At 36.5% G+C, this 8,877-nt stretch overlaps 1 long non-coding RNA gene across 1 annotated transcript; it reads left to right on the top strand.

Annotated features, from left to right (window-relative positions):
* The first annotated feature begins 672 nt into the window (after positions 1-672).
* On the top strand, positions 673-5,423 carry LOC143017634 (uncharacterized). The gene is made up of 2 exons (XR_012965676.1): positions 673-868; positions 5,212-5,423. It is a non-coding gene; the product is annotated as an uncharacterized LOC143017634 (long non-coding RNA).
* Positions 5,424-8,877: the final 3,454 nt, after the last annotated feature.

Below are 8,877 nucleotides of genomic sequence, written 5' to 3'. Positions count from 1 at the left end.
TATTAAAAATGAGGATCAAGAATGTTTGAAATGGTGCATTGCCCGGTCCAATTAGATAAGATGACCATATTTGACAAGAAGAATCCCATCAGTGTTAATGTCTGCCTTTGATGATGAAAATAAAAGTCAAAATAAAAGTCAAAATAAAAGTTTGTATCCTTTAAGAATTGCAAAAGTGAAAAAAGATAAACATGTCAATCGTCTCTATATATCTGAGGAAGAAAATAACCACTATGTATTAATGCAAGATTTGAGCCCAAACGATTCATCGGAAATTGAATTCAGTCCATTCAATTCAATAAGTTTATTGTTGATGTACAACAAAGGAGAGAGTTGGGTCTTGCCAACTAACCCCTATTCATTTTATATTTAGTTGATTTATTACAGTTTTATCAAAATAAATGTTGACATAATTCATCGGAAATTTGTTCTCCTATTTTTTTTGTAGTAGTGTTCCTCATTGTTCTATTAATATTTTCTCATTTTTCTCGTTATGTTCCATCATATGTAAATCAGTTTAAAGTTTCTTTGTACCTAGATCTGATCTAGATAGAAAGAAACTTTTCACTGAATGAATGATCTAGTAGATCATTCATTCAGGCTTCGAGGTTTTACTCGAGACGTTTTTGTCAAGTGATTCATACTTTTGTTTACAGAATTGTCCCTCGCTGTTCTATTAACGTTTTCTCATTTCTTTAGACACAGTATATTTAGTTACATATAAAATAAGATTTTAAGGATCTTTTTTTATTTTTAACGACCAAGAACCAGTTTATTAGTCTGTCTGTAGACTATGTACTGTATATACTATGTATAATGTTGGGTTCACTGAGTTTTAATCATCATTCGCCAGATCTCCTGCTTAGAGGTAAGAACCTGTGTGTTTTATATTACTTCTTGTGTTTAAAAGATCTGATGATAAGAGTAAACTCCTCGAAACGTAACATTTGAAAATCAAAGATGCTAGCTCAAGTACTACTACACAATCAAGGTTTTCAATCTGCTCGATTTGGTGACATTCCCTCGGGACATTCATTTACACTCAATTACTTTGTTGTACATCTTTACACACACTCACATACAGTCACATGCACGCTCGTTTTCGAGTGGTTGTTCGGTGGCCGGATTTTTAACGCGCTGGCCCCGCGAACTAGAGATCAGGAGTTCGATTCCCCGGCCGGGTGTAGTTAATATTGGTTTGTAAAGCGATCCACAATGAGTCAGCACCACCTTGGTGTGTTGGCACTTCTTTGTATTGTCAGAGATTTGCTATCCGAAATTGACTTAAGTTTGATGAGTTTGCTACTGTCAACGCAAGAAAAGTGAAAATTTAATAATGTATACAAGAACACATGTATGTAGTAGTACCTTACCTTAACATATGTAAAATTGATAAGTTTTTGTTTAGAAATAAATGTTTACTAATGGATAGTTGTTATTGTACAATGATATAAATGTTATCATTATTTCAGGCCATATTTTAAAAATTCTTTAAATTTCCCTTAGGGCCACAAGAGCCTTCATCCGCCACTGCTATGTAGTTATATGCGCCCGTGTTCTGTATACATTTGTCAATGTCGTGTAGGTGTGTGGAGGTATCTATGTGCGTGCGTGTGTGTGTGCATGTGACTTAACAAAGTTGTTAACCAGCTAGTTCATGCATCTGTGATGTCAGAAGTTGAGATAGTACCGTTCGAGGAAAGTGAGGAGGGATTGTCAAGGAGGTTTAGAATCAGTCGACCTCGAACAGGTCAGATACGAATATGAATAGTACAAATTAAATAGAGTAGCACAAACGGGTGTGAGGCTGACAAAAACACTGGTTGTGTTGGCTCACTTTATTGTGCAAACTGCGATTATGTCTGGAAGTCAGACGGGGAAGAGAGGTGGCAATTACTCTTTGTGGAGCAGCAACGCCTTGCTCTTTGTGGAGCAAAAGACGCCGTGACCGGCCTCGTTACCTGCATAGATCTTAATGGGCAGAAATAAAGAAACGACGGGAATACAAAGTGTGGGTGTCCACTACACCACTCCACATAGCAACCATCTAACACAAGTGTTATAACAATACCCACCTTAATATTCCTTTGTGGCCCATTATTTTCCTCTCCAAAAAAGTCCTTTTCCTGGCATCTCCTACTGCCTCTCTTTACCCATCTCTTTATTAAACAAATCTCTTAAGTACTTTCTCCATATTTCCCGTACCGCCTTCCCTTTCATTTGTACCTTTCCATCTCCACCCTTGACCTTTTCTCTGCCAGACAACCTCTCCCTTCATACATTTCATTTCCGTCTAAAACAGTGGTTCTTAACCTGGGGTACCTGTACCCCGAAGGGGTATGAGACAAGATAGCCCCAGTGCAATGACACTGTATATTTACAATGAGAAAGCAAACAAGGTTTGTATCACAAATCCTTTTCATATGTTTGCATTGTATTTAAATTGGATGGGGGTACGGGATCTTTTTTTTTAGAGATGCCAACGGGGACTAAGGGCAGTGAAAAGGGTTAAGAACCACTACTCTAAAACATCTATTCATTCTTTTTAAACTTCTCCGTCAAACGACTGCCCTACATTATACCTCCTCTTTCCTCCCTCACATCTCGTTTTGCTTCTACTCTATTTATGTTGTACTTCTCATATGCTTCCTCATTTCTTCTTCACAACCTATCACCAACGCCATTTTGTGGGAATTTTCCGCACATTTGTGTCTGAGAAATTTGCTCACATGAGATGTTTTGTGAGCAAATTATATGTTACAATGAGCTTATTTGCGTCTGTATATTCATTACTTCTTTTTGTGGGAAAAAAGTGGAATTCCAGATTTCCTTGTGGGAATTTTGTGGAAAAAATCTCGCTCGTTTGTGGGAACTGGCACAGATCACAGTGGCAACACTGCAACCTATATCTATGTGCTTCTTTCTTTATCAACACTGCCATCACCTTTTCATTCCTCAATTCATTGCCTCTACCCTCTCCTTCTATTCCCTCACCTCCTCCTCATTCCACGTACCGTCTTTGCGAGCTTTAGCACTTCCTCCTTACAGCATACCCACTGTTCTTGTACTCCTGTTCTTTCTTGATCTTTCACTAAATACTGTATTTTTCTCAGCTTTGCTTGGAAATAGGCAAGAATTGGTTTACTAATAGGGTGGTCGATGAATGGAATAAACTTAGTAACCATGTAGTAAGCGCTGAAACTATCAGTTGTTTAAAAAAAACGACAGGACAACTTTATGGATGGGGATGACAGGTGGTGATGGATACGGAGCTGCGTATTGTAGGCCTTATGGTCTCTTGCAGTCTCCTTTATTCTTATGTTCTATTTTTTTCTCCTCTTGTTTCCTCCCTTATCTAGTTTGTTTACCTTTCCCACTTCTCTGCCCACCTAACTTTTCTGACCCTTCTACATAACCTCTACTTCCAATTTCCCTTCTAACAATCCGATGCACTCTCCTTTGAATACGTTAATCCAGAATTCTTCCAATCCTCATTTTGGGCACCGTTTTATAGTTCATTAATGCCTCCTCAACTCATACCTACCACTCTGCCCCACGTATACTTATTCTAGTAGCTCTTTTCATTACTGCGTTCATTGTCACAATTTTCCTTTCATTGCACATTTTAACAAATCTCCGCTATAAACGTAAATATCCACTCCCCCCCCAAAAAAAAAAACAGAAAAAAACAGGCTTGCCACAACTGACAGGGCTTTGACCTCCCAGGGGTTTTTCACTTCCCATTTCGTGGAAGTGGGATGGTGAGTTTATAAATATATATATATATGTATATATATATATATATTGTGTGTGTACGCATGTATATGTACTCGTATATATTTATGTATGTATATGCGTTGCTATGTGTGCAATGTAGGATTTTAGGTAATCTTTAGTAAACATGATGAGATTATTTACTATCATGCTACTCATGTAACTTACATTAGCCCGTTTCCTAACTGTACCTTTTGCTCTGTTAGGATTTAACATTCAGTCTTTCACGTTCTATTTATACCTTATCTCGTGTGTGAAATCTGTGTTATTTTCTTTCCTGTAGCCTCTGGAAATATGTTTCTTACAATGATGTTTATGTGAATTTATTTATTTTAAAATATCCAAATTAATTTTCGTTTTCTTCTGTGTATCCTGACCATATGGAGATATTCAGGTTAAAACTGCTCACATACACAGCTCAGAACTTTTATTTTAACTTTGTATTTAAATAGTGAATTACCTTTGGGCTTGAAATAACCTGATTGTCTTTTCATATAATCACATAAACCTTTAGGTTCATGTACCAATCTTTTCATTTACAATTTGGTTATATGTGCAATATTACAAATAATTGTTTCCATTCCTTTGCTTGTAGGAGTGTAATCTATATTCATTGCAGATAGACATTGCATATTTTCTTATACAAATGATGAATTTCATCATTTGTATAAGAAAATTGCAATGTCTATCTGCAATGTCTTTTTTAAGGTACGATATCAAACATATCCAATATGAAGTACGCATAGGGTTCAATATATTCACCAAATGTTTGACATGTAATATTACTTTTAAGGAATATTGAAAGAATCGCAACATATTGAATATTGAAAGAATATGCAACAATAATTTAAGGGTTAATTTTTATTTTTATTTTGTGCCCGTACCTACATTGCAGATAGACATTGCATATTTTCTTATACAAATGATGAATTTCATCATTTGTATAAGAATATATGCAATGTCTATCTGCAATGTCTTTTTTAAGGTACGATATCAAACATATCCAATATGAAGTACGCATTGGGTTGAATATATTCACTAAATGTTTAACATGTAATATTACTTTTAAGGAATATTGAAAGAATCGCCTGTAGAAGTATCTCTTTTAGGGCCCCTAAACCTATTATTTGGTGATGGAATTACAAAAAAAAAATAAAAAATAAAAAAAAAAAATAAAATGAAAACAGAGTTCTTCGAACGATTTTGTGGTAGTTCAGTGTGTTTGCGCATGCGCAAGTACCACGGGCAATTAAATGCCATGAATGATCACCCATTTTATCCATGTGTGTTGAGTGGACCGTAAAAACTGTACAGTATTCTAATGATGGCGCTAAAAAAAGTGTTAAAACTTTATTACCATCGACAAATAGAATATTTCATTAGTAGTTAAAACAGTTTCATTGTGTCATATAATTTCTCTTATTTTTTCAATCGCAGAGAATGCAGATGTGGCTACTAGTTCTGTGGTGTGTGGTGTCAGCTGCTGGAGTGTTACATTATGACATCACTAAAAATCACGTCGTCTCTACCCAGTTCATCGCCACTAACATGAATGACTTGAATGCTCTCCCTCTCGGAGATCAGCAGGTTAGACACATATCAATCAACAGGTAAATATTTGTTACATAATCATTGGAAAAGGAAAATAACATGGCAGCAACAGATATATGAGTGTTGTCAAAAAAAAACAACAAAAAAATAGCTTGTATTATGCTGTTTGGGTATATTACCAAATATTTCTTTGTTAGCATGCATTATTGGTGTAAATGCAAAAGATTTGTTTAATTTTAATTTTTTTGTGTAAATATATAACAGGAAGCTTAAGTTCTCAGTGAAATATGTGACTTGGTGATTTTATTTTAATTTTTAGCCTGTTGGCATTGTTATACTTGATATAAATGAATGATAGCAATCAGCAAAATAATAGTGATTTTGTTCAGTGTCTTTTATTGAATTCTACTGAAATCACATTTAAACATCTGAACTTCTTTTGGTGAATTGGATTTTCATTATCCTTGGTCTTAAGTTGTACACTGTACATGGTATTACACCTATCCAGAACTCTGCAATGGTGGGCTAGAACTCTGTTGAGGAGGGATAAGATGAAGTATGTCAAATGAATTGTTGAAGACCTTGGATGAGATATCAGTGTGAATGACCTCAGACCTACTTAATACTGAGACCTGGAGAAATTCTGCTCCAAATATGAGATCCAAGTGATCAAAGTCTGAACAATTGATGGGTAACTAATGAATGCCAGACCTGGATGGGCTTAAAGCTTGCTGGGCCAAGTACTTTTAGCAGTTGCATGTGGTTGACCATACAAGAGGCCAGTATCCTCTGGCTGGTGTATGGGTGATGGTTGCTGATCCACCAATAAATAAGCCTCTACTCTCTGCAAATAAAGTTGAAGGGTAGAAATGTGGCTGACACTTGCCATGTTACCAATGAGCTGCTGGAAGCCAAAAACGATGTTATATTCCGTAGGTTGGATGTAGTGCTGTCTGGCATTTTGGTAGTCTGGTAACATTTCCTCTGCATAAAGGGGAAAATAATGAGTGTGGCATTTAATAAATATTTTATCACAGTATTTACATAGGTCTTCTATCATCTCTACAATGCAAAAGATAAGTAAATGTTACGCCCAACTAAAGCCAATAAAGATGTTTTGATAGATTCAGGGAAAATAACGAGTGTGGCATTTAATAAATATTTTATCACAGTATTTACATAGGTTTTTTTAGCAGACATAGGTTAGGAGGAAAGCTGTTAAGAGCAGTCAAGAGTTTTTATGATAGTAGAAGAGCCTGTATTAGAATTAGAAGTGGAAAGATTGAGTGGTTTGAGGTAAAGGTGGGACCTTGCTAGGGATGTGTCCTGTTGCCATGACTGTTCAATGTGTACACGGATGGGGTGGTGTGGGAGGTAAATGCAAATAAATACAACTTGAGTAATGGGAAAGGGACTGGAGATGGTAAGAAAAAAAAATCAAGTTAAGCCACTTCTTGTTTGCTGACAACACTGCTTGTAGGAGGATCAGAAGAGGAATCTTAAAGAAACTAGAGACGGAGTTTGAGAAGGTATATGAAAGGAAGATGTTGAGGATAAACATGGATAATCGGGTGATGAGATATACATGAGGAAAGGATGGCAGCAAACTGGAAGTGAATATTAAGGGAGAGGCTGGAGGAAATGGACAACTTTAGAGACTTGGGGGCATATGTGGTGTGAGAGTAGAGGTAGATAGATTGAGAGAAGCAAGTAAATGCCTTGGGAGATTAAATAGTGTAATGAAAAAATTGATGTTAGATACAGTATTTGGGAATGGATCCTAAGAGGCGATTATATGAAGGGTTCATCAAGGGTAGGTCAAATGTAACTAATCAGCTATTTCTTTACACTAATGTCTACAAGGTGTCAGTTAACCATGACAGTTATGACGTTATTTACCTTGACTTTAGCAAAACAATTGTGTTCCATCAGAGGCTCCTAAATAAAGTCAAAGCCCATGGCATTGGAGGAAAAGTGTTTGAATGGTTTAGAACAGTAGTTCTTAACCTGGGGTACCTGTACCCTGAAGGGATACGAAACCTTGAACCCTGAGGGGGTACATGACAAGATAGCCAGTGCAATGGTACTGTACATTTACCATGAGAAAGCAAAGCAAGGTTCGTATCACTATCCTTTTTATATGTTTGCATTGTATTGAAATTGTGTGGGGGTATGGGAATTTTATTTTTGAGATGTCAAGGGGTACAGGCAGTGAAAAAGGTTAAGAACCACTGGTTTAAAGCATGGATCAGTGGTAGAAAACAGTAGGTCACTATTAACAGCGTAAAATCCAAATGGAGGAGTGTTATTAATTGAGTTACCCAGGGCTCGGTTTTGGGTCCCTTACTGTTCATGTGTATATAAAGGACTTGGATAATGGGATTAGTAGTGATGTTAGTCAATTTATAAGCAACACTAAAATAAGATGCCAAAATAGATCAGGAGAAAACGCCAAGATACTGCAAGAAGACATTAATAAATTGTTTGTATGGTTGGTGAAATGGCAAATGAACTTCAGTATCTTAAAGTGCAGTGTGTTAAAAGTGTGTTTACACAACCCAGAAAGCAGATATAACTTAGATAACACCTTTTTAGAGAAAAATGAATGAGAGATATTTGGGAGTGCTAGAGAGTCCTGACCTTAAATCCTGGAAACAGTACATTAGCACCAGGAATAGAGCTAACAAAGCATTAGGTTTCACTGCTAGGATGGTTACAAATAAAAGTGCAAAGGTATAAAACTATTTGGCATTAGTTTGACCCATCCTTGGTCTCCATCCTATAGAATGGATATTTACTAGAATCAATACAGAAAATGATCAAAATGGGCTCAGGAATTTACCTTATGAGAACTGGCTTAGACACCTTAATCTACACACTCTGGGAAGACATAGGGTGCAGGGTGCTCTAATAGAGGTGTTCAAATGGATCAAGGGCTTTAACAAGGGTAATGTAGACAAGGTCATCATATTAACAGGGCAGGACTCACAGTTATGGATTTAAATTGGATAAATTCAGATCTAAGAAGGAAATTGGCAAGAAATGGTTTACCAATAGTGGGCAACAAATGGAAAAGAGTTAGTAACCTTGTAAAGAGTGCTGAAACTTGGTTGTTTTAAGAGGTTAGATAGCTTTATGGATGGGGATGATAGGTGGTAATGGACATAGAACTGCCCAGTGTAGGCCTTATGGTCTCCTGTTGTTCTTTTATACCTAAACTGACCCTTTGTACATGCCATCACCAACCATAAAACAGGTAGAAACACTAACATATGGTGCTATATTGGATAATATTTTTTGGGGTTAAAAATGCATACTTAAGCCACCACGACCAGTGACTCAAATTTTACTCTAGCTTTCTCACCTGGTTACGAGATTTGGAAGTGGGGAATCACTCAGCTGGTCACATTCTAATATAACTCCATAACATTCGATGTTTGGGCTTGCTCAACCTGACTCTAAACATGAGCTGTTCTAAGAATTTCTTAAGTTCATTTCATCTAATTCAAATAAGTGATGCAAGTCGCAGAGTTTAAGATTAGAAATCTGCTT

This window comes from Oratosquilla oratoria, chromosome 32, assembly GCF_046742065.1.
Source record: "Oratosquilla oratoria isolate Oo_2021 chromosome 32, ASM4674206v1, whole genome shotgun sequence".
In the NCBI taxonomy this organism is placed as follows: domain Eukaryota; kingdom Metazoa; phylum Arthropoda; class Malacostraca; order Stomatopoda; family Squillidae; genus Oratosquilla; species Oratosquilla oratoria.
Note: the sequence above shows the minus strand (reverse complement) of the source record. Positions and strands in the feature narration are given on the sequence as shown.